The sequence below is a fragment of the Urocitellus parryii genome, assembly GCF_045843805.1.
Source record: "Urocitellus parryii isolate mUroPar1 chromosome 13 unlocalized genomic scaffold, mUroPar1.hap1 SUPER_13_unloc_11, whole genome shotgun sequence".
NCBI classification, from domain to species: Eukaryota; Metazoa; Chordata; class Mammalia; order Rodentia; family Sciuridae; genus Urocitellus; species Urocitellus parryii.
Genome location: NW_027551763.1, coordinates 499402 through 512814, shown reverse-complemented (window position 1 = coordinate 512814; position 13413 = coordinate 499402).

Here is a 13413-nt window from a genome sequence, read left to right as displayed (position 1 = left end):
GTCAATCCATCAATAACTTAGGATCTGAAAAACAAAATGTTAAGAAAATGAGAAACAAACCACAGAATGGGAGAAGATATTTGCAAAACAAATATATTTTTATTTATTTGCTTTTGTCATGTCCAGGTTTATTTCCTGTGCATTATTTGCATCTCATTGGGATTTTGTATTTAAAACATAGACAGTGAATCCCTCAGTGCTTATCATGAAGCACTTCTTTTTGTCCTCCCAGATTTCCTGTGGTGTGTAGGCCACTGCTTTGCAGCAGGCTCCTCTCGACAATGAACCTTTTCAAAGCAGAGAACCTTCCAAATGCAGGGGTCAGAACTGGGGTCTACACTTGGTGGCTCCCATTTCATCTCTTTGGCACCAGAGCACTGCCCTCAAAGTGGGTGCTAACTCCATTTCAGGATGAGGAGTGAGAGAAATGCTAAATGAATTCACACAAACTAAACCCAGGCTTTGAGCCCAGCATGGCTGACCTCCACTTTTAACACTCCACCAACTGCCCCATGCTGGGCCCAATCCTGAGAAGGATCCACATCAGGGCTGTCCTTCCCTGCTTGGCTCCTAAGGACCAGGCTCAGTGCCTAATGAAACAGCAGCCATGCATGGCACTGACCCACATCCTGAGCCTTCCCAGGACACATTCCATTTCTTACTCCATCCTTAAGAAGCAGGGCTCTGGGATGCCCCTCCCTTGGAGGGTTTCTAGCCTCTAGGTCCCTAATCTACAGTGTCAAGGATATTGGCCCCTTGGTTTGGGAGGCAGTTGGGGAGGGTGACTTTGGTCAGGTGTCCCAACATCATGCCTGAGTCAGGTAGAAATGAGGTGCAGACTGCTGGCCCTGGAGGTGACAGAGTCTGTTCAGGACCAGAGTCTAAGGATGCCTCATCCCAGCACCTAATTATCAGCCACTTGTCCAGAACAAGCCATGGACCCTCCTGGACACTCATGGACTTAGGCCTGAAAGGAGTCCCCTGACAGTGCAGCAGGAATACCCTGTGCCATGGCTCAGTGGCCATGTCATACTTTGGAAAATTAAAAAAAAAAAAAGATAACAACCAGCAAACAAGAGGCTGAGTAACAGCTGGGCTAAGTCACAGCAGGCAGAGGCATCTGGTACATGGTCAGTGGTTTGGGGTGGGAGCCAGCCTTAGGATAAGAGGATGGGGGGGGAAGGGACAAGGACCCACCTTCCATGCTCCCCTAGAGGCAGGAGGTCGATCCTCCAGAGAATGTGGGCTCCTCTAGCCAGGTGTTTCAGGTCTATATACCTTGGGCTGCCCAGAAGCTGACCAGAACCTGGGTTCACAGCATAGCTCAGCACTAAGCATCCCCAAGGCCTAGGCCAGCCACTCAGGCTTTCTTCGCCTCAGTATCCTGTCTTTTGTGACAGGGGCTGCTCCTACTGTTGTGTGCTGGTTACAGGAGGCTGAGAGCCTGGGACTCCACGTCCAGTACACTAGGACTGAGTAAGACTATGCTGCTGTGTATTCTGTCACCAAGGAGAAGCCCTCGTGGCCTGGGTGGGCACTACTCAAGCAGAGATTCTGGGGGGGGTGCTCATGGGGCCTTCCTTCCAGCCCCAGGCCCTCCAACCAAAGCAAGGCTTTGGTGACTGGGTTATTTCTTCAGTGACTTTCCACATCTCCTCCTTCCTTGGGGACTAGTGTCTCTGAGATGTTCTGGGTCCAGTGGACTGGGCTCTGGGGGCAGCCAAGGCAGGCAGGGTCTCCTACTTCAGTCAGCTTCCTGCCCAGCAGCCTTGCCAGACCCCTCAATGTGTGGCTCCTGCTGCTACCTAGGTGGCTGAGGAAAGCTGGTCAGGGATCTTGCTCCTCAAAGGGACCTCAAGGAGCCATCCCAAGCTCTGTTGGAGCCTCAGCCTCCGAGTTCAGCGTGGAGTCCCTGCCTGTTCACTCTGGGGGGAGTCTGGTAGGGTGTGCTGGAGCCCCATCACCTCCTGGCAAGAGAACCCTGCAGATAGCAGGCCTCTATGTGCTGAGGAAGTTACCCTCCTGCAGAGCTCATGGCTCAGAAAATGAAGGCGCCTGAAGACAGTAAACACTCTTTCAGGCCCTGAGGAACTGGGAGAGAAGGGATTTGCCTATGGCTACCCAGCTAGGTATGACAGGGGCATGCCAACCCTGAACTACAGGGTCCTGCACCCTCTCTGAGGCTGGGCCAAAGCTCCCTGAGCCCCGTGTTCAGGATCTGGCCCCTGGGTCCTGCCCCAACCCTGGAGCCCATGGGGTCCCAGTCCCCTCCCTCTGATGTGGTCCCTGCTCCTCCACCAGTGGGTGCCTGCCCCTCCTTCCCCACAATCCCTGCAGGAAGGGGTTCCTGTGGCACCCCTTCCCCTGCACACACTTAACTCACTGGCAGCCATCTGCCCCGAGACAAATGGGGACACGCTGCACTCACAGTTGGCAGCTTCCTTGGAACCCTACCCCCCAACCCAGAGATGTCATATGTCAGTGTCATGAAAAGATATGAGGCTGGAGAGTTGGGAAGTGGCAGCTGCCAGTCACTTTCTGAGTAGAACAGGGTGGGGGCATCTACTGCACCAAAGGGCATGCTGGGGCTCTACCATGATCAAAGCCAAGGGCAGGGCATGTGAGGGTATAGTCACTGGTCCTCATCTGGGGGACACATACAGCAGAGGCACCCAGATCATGAGTGTTGCTGGCCCAAGGGCCAGGTTTGATCCTGGCACTTTGTCTCTGCCCACCTAGTGCCAGCTGACCAGCCCACATAAATTCCTCAAGGATGCTATCAGAAATGCACCCTGGCCCCTGGTTCTGACCTGGGAATGTTCTACACCAGAGGGAACCAAGTTCAGTAACTGCCTGCTGGGGTAGCAGGCCCACTCCTGGGAACTGGGCTTAGCAACCCCATTCTAAGAGGAGAAAACAAGGCTCTTAAAGATTTTCAGAGTCTTATTCAGTCTTACAGCTCTCCAGCAGCAGGAGACAGATCCTGCCCTGGTCTTCCAGTGTGTGGCACCTGGTTCAGGCACAATGCCCAAGGCAGCCTGTCTCTGAGCCAAGCCAGGGCTGCTCTGCACCTCATGACCTACTCACCCCCATTCTACCCTGTCCCTGGGCCCAGCCCCTCCTTTCCTCCTGCTCTGTGATGTACTCCTGCCCTGCTCTCCTCCCTGCTCTGAAGATGCTGTTTGTCACCCTTGATTCCACAGAGCTGCAAATGCCACCTGCCTGCACAGTTGTCTCTCCCCAGCACTGCTCTGTTCCTTGTCAGTCCCCTCTCTTGACCACCACTCATTTTGGCAGGTGACTGAGGAATGAATGAAGGGACTGAGGTAGCAGAGGCCAGAGTGTGTGCCCAGGGTTTGTGGCAGTGGTAGAGGAGGAGTGATGCCCAGCCCCACTGGGCCCTGCAGGTCCTTCCCTCTTCCCCTTCCCTGCTAGAGGCTGAAGCCAGATCCAACTGATGCTCCAGGTTGATTGGCTCTCTCCCTGCCAGCAGGAAGGATCCTTCCTGACATTTCCTCAGATAGTTAATTGATACCCAAGTAATGTGTCTGGATACCTCATTATATGCCAAATGGATCCCCTAAGCCTTTCATGTCTGTGCCTCAGAATCAAGATCAGCAAGTTAATAATGGGCCCTTAATAACACTGTTCCCTGTTGGCATTGAAAGAGAATTACTAGGAGATGGGACAGGGCAGTAGTAGGAAGAGACAGTGTGTTCCTAGGACCTTGGGATGAATGAAACTATGAGTCCCTAGAGCTTCTACATTTCTGCAGAAGGCCCCAGCCTCAGTTTTCCCAGATGGTGTTTTCCTCTGACAACAGTGCCTTGACTTTCCACTGAGAAATCCTTTCTCTATAGGTGGGTGGAGGCTGGCTCTGCCCCTGGCTCTGGCCACCCTAAGCCACAATGACATGCTCAGGGAAAGGCCTGTGACAGGCTGGGCCAGCCAAGGTGCACCACCTGGGGTATCTCCTGGAGCCATTCAGCTAGAGCATCCCCATGCATGAAGTCACTAGATGCAGGAGTGAGGAAATCTGGGGCTGCTGCTGAGCCCCCACTGGGAAGGGCTGATGGAGAGCCAGGAGGCAGCAAGGCTGTGCAGTGTTGGCTCACCTTGGAGTCAACACATAGGACCCAGTTTTGCTTCAGGTGGTTTCTTTCACACGTGACCTGTGGTTCTGATCACACACCGGATGACTTGGTTTGTACACCTGCACACTCTTGCTCCAGGATTCACCCACCTGAGAGACTGTCAGGAGTCCCCAGGGAGGATGAAAGCCTGGTCAAAGTCCAGGCTTGGAGCAGGGTATGCTTGAGGATGGCTCCAATCCTCCCTCAGGGGTCTGCTGCCCATGTTGGGGGCTATGGACAGAGGAAGCTGGCCAAAGCTGATAAGCAGTGAAGCTGCAGGAGGGTCCCCAGCACCTGGCAGACCAGACAGCCCAGCCCAGTGGTGCCATTGTTTGGACCTTGAGTGTCCCTGAGGCTTAGTCCCCAGACTGTGGCCCTATCCACTGGGCCCTGCAGGTGGGGGAACCTGTAGAAGGTGGGCCTAGTGGGCAGTCCTAGATCGTTGGGATTGTGCTCTCCAGGAAAAAGTGGGCCTCTGGTCTCTTCTTATTTTCTTCCTGGCTGCAATGAGATGAGCAGCTTCACTTCTGCCATGAGGTGCTGTCCTGCCACAGGTCCAAAAGTAATGGAACCAGATGCTCATGAACTGAAACCTCTGGAAACATGAACGTTCCATCTTTTTAAGGCAATTTTCTCAGATATTTTATTACAGTAACAGAAAGCTAGACAGCATAGGTGGGCTTAACCCATACAGAACTATGGCCCAGAGGAGGAGCCAGCAGGCCCTCCAGGCAGATGGGCTTTAACAAGGTGACATCCAACAGGGCAGTTCATATCCACCTGAAGACTCAGGCAAGTTAACAAAGAAAGCTCCACTCCCAGGCCTTCCTGCTGGAAGATCAGGGCTGGGGTGCCAGCTGGGGTGAGGCAGGGGCAAGATGGGCTGGTACTCTTGCCACTCAGTATTAAACCAGGGAGCTGTCCAAAATATAGGTTGTGGGGGATGTGGGAAGGATGCCACTCAGAAGCAGACAGAAGAACTTCCAAGGCTGGAGTGGAGGGAAGTTCCTCATGGTAAATGGTGCACAGGTGTGAAGGTGACCGTGACAGATGCATGCCTGAGGAAAAAAATGGCTCTGTATTGCTGTGTAACAAGTTATCCCAGAACAAATATTTACTATCACACAGTTTCTGGGGGACAGGAATCTGGAAGCAGAATGGTGGAGGACTCAGGCTATAGGTATCATGAGGTGGCTTGTAGCCAAGAGGACAGCCAGGGCTCCTTCCTCCCAAGTGTGGGGATGAAGGACCACTTCCAAAATGGTTCCCTTGCATGGCTAATGGTAACCAAGAGGACCCACTCACAGAGTGCTGTGCCATGCAGCAGGGGCAGGGGACCTCCCTCAAAACAAATGCCAAAAGAAGGAGAAGGAGGCAGAGAGGAAGAGAAAAAGGGGGAGAAACAGAAGAAAGGGAGAAGTAGAGAAAGAAGGAGAGAGAAAGGGGGAGAAAGACAGGAAGAAAAAGAGATGGAGAGAGAGCAAAGCAGAGAGGAAGAGGAAAGGTGGGGGGAGAGAGAGAAATGGAAACAGGGAGAGAATGGAAGGGGCAATAAAGAGGAGAGATAGATAGATAGATAGATGATGATAGATAGATAGATAGATAGATAGATAGATAGATAGAGACCACCACCAAGACAAGAGCCACAGTGTGTTCTGTAACCTAAACCTGGAGCCAGAGAGAGAGCCATGGCTTCTGCCATCCGCTGTTTGTCATACAGACCTACCCTGTGCCATGCAGCAGGACAAGGACACCAGTACCAGGAGGGCAGATCACTGGGCCATCTTTGAGGCCAGCTACCACAGGCTCCAGGAAAAATTAAGCACATAGATGGCCTGATGTTTTCAGTATCAAAAAGAGATTCATATTCCATTTCATTCCATGGCATGGTTTGGGGATAAGTAAATACCCGCCTCCAAGTGAGGCAATTATTAAGGCCAGGAAATACAAGAGGTTGTACAGAGATGTAATTACAACACATTACTCAGCAGCAACCAGTGTATGCAAAGAAACATCTTGGAAACACTTAACCATTATTCATGAGGATGGGAGGAAGCAGGATGAGTGTGCTATGTGTGCACACACACGTGTGCATGTATGTGTGCATCTGGGCTCCATGAGAGGACAAACTTTGACTCACCACAGCCAGATGTCAATGAGTAGTTTCTAAATCTGAAAAGGAAAAAGCAGCAGCAACATTGCTATTCAGAAGTAAATACCAAAAGAACCATCCAGGAGGATGGGGAAAGCAGGGAGCCATGCAAGAGGGGCTGGATTCCATCCCAAGCCCCACAGAACTATCTGATCATCCAGACTGTGCATGTTTATGACTTTGTTTAGGAAAAAAACGAAATTTAAATCACCAAGAACAAAACCAAAAGCAAACAAGCTGCTCCCCACACGCATCGCCCTACAGCCTGGCAGAAGCCCAGGCAGCTGGGCCTCTTCTTGAGTCTGGGACCCCCAGTGTCCTCCTTCCCCCCTGTAGGTGCCCTGGGTCTTTCTGCTCTGTCCTGGCCCTCAGCTTGTGCATCTGGCCTGCCACCACCTCTGTTTGCCCTCTGCAGAGCCTCACCACCTGCCTGCACTGGCCTCTGTTGTCAGAGGCTGAGGGGCTTGGTCTCCTGGCTGGGTTGGAGCAGAGCAGGCAGTGTCATCCTTCCATGCTCCTTGCCCACCACCTGCCTGCCACTCACTGCATGCCAGTGCAGCCACCTGTGCTGTCATTAGCACTGGCAAAACTCCACAAGTGGCCTGGCCAGGGGAGTGCAGTGGGCTTGGGCTGCTGATGGGGCAGGTGGGCCAGGCTGGGGAGCCCCTACCTCACACAGGCCCCTGGTGGCACCCCTAGTTCCTCACCTCTCTGAGGGACTAGAGATTGAGCTGCTTTGGACAATAAAGGGGTGTCTGCAGCTGGGCAATGCACCTGGAAAGGAGGGTGCAGACACCCTCTCTTGCTCCCGAAACTATCACAGCTTTTTCTGGAGACACTGATCCTACCAGCCCACTGATGGGGAAAGAGGTGCAGAAAGGTGAAGTCACTTACCCCAGCACACAGGGCAGAAGAAGCCTGAGTTGGAACCCAGGTGTCCCCACCAGGACAGAGAGCTCCAGGCAAAGCCCTTCAGGCCCTCATCTGAGGAGGCACAAGAACAACTTTGGGTGCACAGAGGCTAGGGATCAAAGGGGCTCCCCTACAGACTGAGTTGGACCTGGGGCCCAAAGGGTGGGTCCCAAGAGGCCTGTGGCTCTAGTGAGATGTTGAGGAAAGGGCCAAGTGGCTCAGCTCCACCCCCTCAAGCAGCCCAGTGTCTGAGTAGGTGTGAGTTGGATTGAGGTTGGCCTAGGACAGGTCATACAGGCCACCCAGCCCTGGCTGTGAGAGCCCTGAGGGGTCCTGGGTAAGACCACCACGGGAAGCCAGTCCCTCCCAGACCCTAGGCAAGTTGGGGGGCTGGGAAGGAGCACAGAGGCTGGCAGGGGAACTGGAAATTCAATTTGGATGCAACTTGAATTATTAAGAGGTTCAAGAATATTCTTAGTCCTGAAAGGCTGTAGTCTGCAGATATGGACATCACCATGGTCTATTTATTAGGTTCTGCAGGAAGGAGCTGAGGTGCCACTACACTTAGCCCCCACCCCCCACCCACCCCTCTATTCAGGCCTTGTTTCTGGCTGTCCTCCCAGCCCCAGGCCCAGCCAGTCCTGTGTACCCCACCCGTGCACCCTGCTCCTTTGGTTTGCACCCTTGAGCACAACCCTGAGAGGAGGGTCTGGCTACCCAACTGTCCCTACCTGTGGCCTGCTGGCTAGACAGCCATCACCCCTGGCTCTGTGGTCTTTGCTTCTCCAGACAACAGCCTTCCTCATTGTGTCAGGCCTGAGCCAACCCTTACCACCTGGGGTCTTCATAGTCTCAGGGAAGGTGGAACAGGTATTGTTCCAACCTGATGTCTGAGTTGTGCCCAGGGCACTAGAGACAGGCAGTCAGATCCCAGAGAGCTATGCTCACCTTCAACCCTAGGCTTTTGATTTCCCTGACCCATGGTCCTGATGGAGGTCTGATAGAGAAACATCTGGAAGAAGTTGGGAAGGCATCTGGTGGGGTCATCTGCTGTATTTCCAGTTTGGGCTTTCATGGGAATGCCAGGAAGTAGAGTGCAGTGGGGTGTGGAGTGGGGTGGGCAGCCAGCCAGGGCTTTGCCTACCTGGGACAGATGGCCTGGGGCACTCTGGCAGGGGTGGTGGGCACCAGCTCAGGACCTACACCTCAGCAGGTAGGTGAAATGACCTGAAAGTTTTCCCATGAGCACCCTGGGGAAGACAGGAATCTGGGACACTTCTGTTGTCTTTTTCAGCTAGTCAATCCCAGCTCAGGTCCCCTGGAGCCCCTGTAGCTCCATGGGGCAACCCCCTGAGAAGGGGAATCTCATCTTTTGTGAGAGGAAGGGATCCCCCAAGAAGGAGAGCACAATGCTTCACGAGAGGAGGGGTGGCCCCATCCCCCTACAGAAGGGGCAACTTCTGAGGGGGAAGTCCTTTTCCTACAGAACCAGCACCCTTTGAGAGGGGAACTTAAATTTTAGTAAAGGGGCACCACTTTTCTTAGAAATGGGCACCCCTCTAGATGAGAACTCAGTCTGTAGAAGCAGGGTACCCATCTGTACGGAGACAGATGTTTTAGAGGATTGGCACTCCATTAGAGAAGTATCCAATTTTTACCAGAGGAAGGAAACCCCCATTTCCTACTGAAGGAGCACCCCTCCAAAAAAGGCCACCATTTCTAAATGAGGGGCACACCATCCCCTAGTGGAGGGGCACCCCATTTGACCCCATCCTTCATGGAGGAGCAGTACTCCTATCCCCTAGAGAAGCTGCATGCTTCAAAGGGTGACATCATCCTTATTGTTTGGGAATCCCCAACCCAAATTAAAGGGCATCACTTGAGAAGGTGATCCAACCCCTAAGGAGTTAAGAGGACCCCTCATCCCTCCAGGATTCCAGGCACTATGCCCTAAAGAAGGGGCACACCTCAAAAGGGAAAACATAGCTCTCCAGGAAGTTGGGGGTGCATGACCCATTCATAGAGTTGGGGTACCCTATGATATGGCCACCCATCACTCCAGGATTCTGGGCTCAACTATATCTAAAAGGGGAACCCCCTGAAAACTTGACCATGCCCCTCAAGGAGGCAGGGCTCAGGCCCCCATCTGTAAGATGTGGGTCACACCAGAGAGGGACCACATGCTAGAGAAGGGCTGCCTGAAACCCACGGAGCAGAACACCCCAAGATATGAACCACACCTCTAGGGAAAGTGGGGTGCTCACATCCCCTAGAGAAGGGACACCCCTGGCAAAAGGGAACCCATCCCTGGAGAAAAGGCTTCTTTAAAATAGGGGGACACTGACAATAGAAGAGCAGCAACTACCCACTAAAAGTGGGATAACCCCTGAGAAGGGAGCCCCATCTCTAATGGGAGGTGTGATGCCCGGCCCCATTCCCCTAGAAGAGGGCCAACCCCTGAGAGGGGAACTCATATTTTCACAGGAGGGGTGCCCTTTGAGAGGGAAACTTAAATTTTGATAAAGGGAACCCACTTTTCTTAGAAAGGGGCACCCCTCTAGATGAGGACTCAGTCTGTTAGAAGTGGGGCACCCCTCTGTAGGGAGACCTACTCCCTAGAGGAGGAACACCTGATCCTTTAGAGGATTGGCACCGAATGAGAGAGGTATCCAATTTTTGCCAGAGAATGGGAGCCCCCATTTCCTACTAAAGGAGCACCCCTCAAGCGAGGGCCACCATTTCTAAATGAGGGGCACACCATCCCCTAGAACAGGGGCACCTTTTTGACTCCATCCTTCGTGTAGGAGCAATGCCCTTATCCCCTAGAGAAGCCGCATGCTTGGAAAGGTGACACCATCCTTATTTTTGGGAGCCCCAACTTAAAGTAAAGGGGCACTTCTCAAGAAGGTGGCCCAATCCCTAGAAGAGGGGCACCCCATACCCTAAAGAAGGGGTACACCACAGTAGAGTAAACATATCTCTCTAGGAAGTTGGGGGTGCATGAACCATTGTTAGAGGAAGGGCGCCCCATGAGAGGACCCTCCATCCCTCCAGGATTCCAGGCACAACCATATCTAGAAAAGGGGAACCCCCAAAAAGCTTGATCCCATCCCTCAAGGAGGCAGGGTGCAGACCCCCATCCCTAAGATGTGGGTCATACCAGAGAGGGACCATATGCTATAGGAGGGCTGCCCAAATCCCACAGAGCAGAACACCCCAAGAGTTGCACCACATCTCTAGAGAAAAAGGGGTGCTCACATCCCCTAGAGAAGGGGCACCGCTGGCAAAAGGGAACCCATCCCTGGAGAAAAGGCTTCTTTAAAATAGGGGGACACTGACAATAGAAGAGCTTCAACCACCCACTAAAAGTGGGATAACCTCTGAGAGGGGAGCTCCATCCCTCACAGGAGGAGGGGGACCCCAACCCCGTCCCTCTAGAGGAGGGCCAACCCCTGAGAGAAGGAGTCCCATCCCTCACAGGAGGAAGGGTGCCCCCATTCCCCCAGAGGAGGGGCAACCCCCAAGGGGTGTACCTTGGGCTCAGCTGCTGACTTAGGTGTACTTTCTCCCTAAGGGCCAGGCAAGTGTGGCCCATCCTCAGTGGGAAGGGGTCGCTAAAGGCACACCAACCCCTGGGCTTGGGTGGGAACACCACCTTGTTCCTGGCTCTCATGTGTGTAGTGCCTGCCCAGGCCTGTGGCAGTAGGGTAGCCCCTGTGAGCCTTGCCCAGGTCTGCATGAGCTAGTGACATGAAGTTTTAGAGGGAAAGCTCTGGGGGCTTCCACTATGACCCTGTTCTCATCACACCATTGACAGGACTCCACAGGGAGCCTGGCCAAGAGCCTGGTGTACAGGTGCTCAGTGGACTCAGAGGCACTATCTCTCCGCCTACCATCTTGGTCCTGGGCCCAGCCTGAGACTAGACTCCTTCACTTACTGGGAATTTCCTGCATGTCCAAGAGACTTCATATGTATTTGCACATCTAATGACCTCCAAACCTGTTGAGGAAAATTTAGAACAGTGAGAGCTGGTGCTCAGCTTCCTCAGAGGCTGCTGTAGAACTGTCCCAAAGGGGGTTCCTTGCTGCCTCCGGCCCATGGGGGCAGCTGAACTTAAGGTTGCTTGTGTGAATTTCCTGAGACACCAAATAAAACACAGACACACACTTTACCTTTAAACAAGCTTCAAGACAGCTCCTCTGCTCTTGGCCTCAAGTTCCCCAAATGGGTGAGCGAGGGATGTCACAAGAGGTTGGCCAGAGAGAGCCAGTGAGCTCATTCAGAAGTGAGCTTTTATTGGGAGGACGCTTATTCTTAGAAAGTTCCATCCAAAAAAAAAAAAAAAAAAAAACTGAAGAAGGGGTGGAGTTACAAGGGACATGTGAGTGTAATTCAAGCCAAGGGCTATAGGGAGCCATCTATGTCTAAAGACATGTCCTCAAACTTCCGGGACCAGGGCAATATCCAAGTCACTAAGAGATATAGTGACCATCACAGCCTCTCTACTCTGGGAATGGAAGACATGAATCACTCAGAGGGGCACCCCATAGTTCCTAACAACCAGTGCACACTGGCTTGAGAGGCCAGGAAGCTTGCCTGAACCTAGACACGACGTATTGAGCTGTCACTTGGGCTTAGCACAAACCCATCACCCCAGCATATGGCTGAATCTCTTTCCCTCTCCTGTTTGGCCCATAGCCCAGCTGCACTAAGTGCGACAGGTTGCCAAGAGACCCAAGGAAATATCCACAGATGGTGTGCAAGACATGGGTGTATTTTTTATTTTGATATCAGGAATTGAACCCAGAGACATTTTAGCACTGAGCCATATCCCCAGCCCTTTTTTATATTTTATTTAGAGCTAGGGCCTCTTAAGTTTGCTGAGACTATCTTTGAACTCACGATCCTTCTGCCTCAGCCTCCTAAGCCTTATAGGTATGTGCCACTGTGCCCAGGGATATCAGTGTATTGAAAGCTGCTCTTGGGGAAGGTCCAGGGCAGAAGGCAGGACAGGCAGCACCCACCCCTCCTGCAATTCCATTCTTTCCACACTTTGTCCAATGGCAGGTGGCTGGACAAGAGGAACTTGTCATCTCCCTGGTGCCAACACCAGGCCAGTCACCCAGGGAGAAGGGTTTGTTGTCAGGTCACAGCAGTGACGTCATTAGAATGCTTCATATGCTTTGATACCTGCATGATCAGCATCCAAAGAAGCAGCTGTCTGGTGTGTGTGCAAGAAAGAAGATCCTCCTGATAACACTAGTCTGCCTATTTACCATGTGGACAGTCAGTGTCCCTTGGGATGGCATTTACCTGGACATTCTGGTCTGGGCTTAATGTGGCTTGGGAATAGACAAGGGCATTTCAGGGACATGGTTTCTCACCATTCTCCATTTCTTTAAGAAAGCACACCTCCCTCCTCTTCTCCATTGTTGGCCACATTCTTTCATCTTGATCTGGAACTGGGGAAACAGGGACCACAGAATCTGGCAGCCAGCTCCACCTATCCTCTGTCAATTCCACTCTTGAGCCTGGAGTCTGGGGTTCAAACTGGTACATGAAAGACAGGGGATGAGGCAGGCTGAAGGTAGGTCACCCACTGTACCCTTCCTCTCAGTTGCCTCTTCAAACCATGCCAAGAGAGGAAGTGGCCAGATGGGGTGGGGGAAGGGCTGCCTTCCTACAGTAGAGATGAGGCTTGAGGCTATGCTTCTGGGTGAAGGTGGCAGAAGTGTCCTGGCTTTCTTGTGGTGGGTATGGGGCCTCAACTGCCTTCCATTTGGCATCCTCTGAACCCCTAGCAGCCCATGCCCACCCTTGGCCTCATTCCAGACTGAGGACAGACTTGTGGGTGCTGAAGCATGGCCACACCACCATGAACCCCTTCTGTGGCCCACTATGGCTGGTGGGGCACCAGTTAAAAATGAACCCTGAAAGAAAAGACAGAGCAGGTGGAGGCAGGTTTATATTCAAAGGAGTGGACTGAGCAGGAGAGTTGTGGTATTCACACAGCTTTGGGTCCATGGTGCACATGAACCTGAATCCTCTTCACATGCTCTAGGAGGGTGATTGCAGGCACTTTCTGGTCTGGAACTGGCCTTGGAAAGGTCTGTCTTATTGCTGGAGAAGGTAGCTTGCCACTGGCCATGTTGGGTGTTTCAATGGGCATGTCCAGGGTCCTCCTCTATGTTCCATTGGGCCTCTACCTGAGGTTG